The sequence below is a fragment of the Teleopsis dalmanni genome, chromosome 1, assembly GCF_002237135.1.
Source record: "Teleopsis dalmanni isolate 2A chromosome 1, ASM223713v2, whole genome shotgun sequence".
Lineage (NCBI taxonomy): Eukaryota > Metazoa > Arthropoda > Insecta > Diptera > Diopsidae > Teleopsis > Teleopsis dalmanni.
Window position 1 is genome coordinate 181,188,172 of NC_051846.1, and position 261 is coordinate 181,188,432.

Genomic DNA, 261 nt, shown 5'->3' on the forward strand with positions numbered 1-261 from the left:
CACAAAATTGCAATGTAGCATTTTATCTGCTAATAACCAGTATTGATGAAATTTAGAAAAAAATTCGTAGACGATTCATGGCAATAATGCTGCTTCGATATTATGTTTCTTAACTTTAAAAAAATTGGGTCAACCAATCCTACATAGAGATTAATATATAGCTAATATTGCTAGAGATCAATGTGCTCCCGCGTGGTTTATATTCATTTAGTTTAACCAAATCTAATCTACCTACTCAAGATGAATGTAAAAACGAACCTT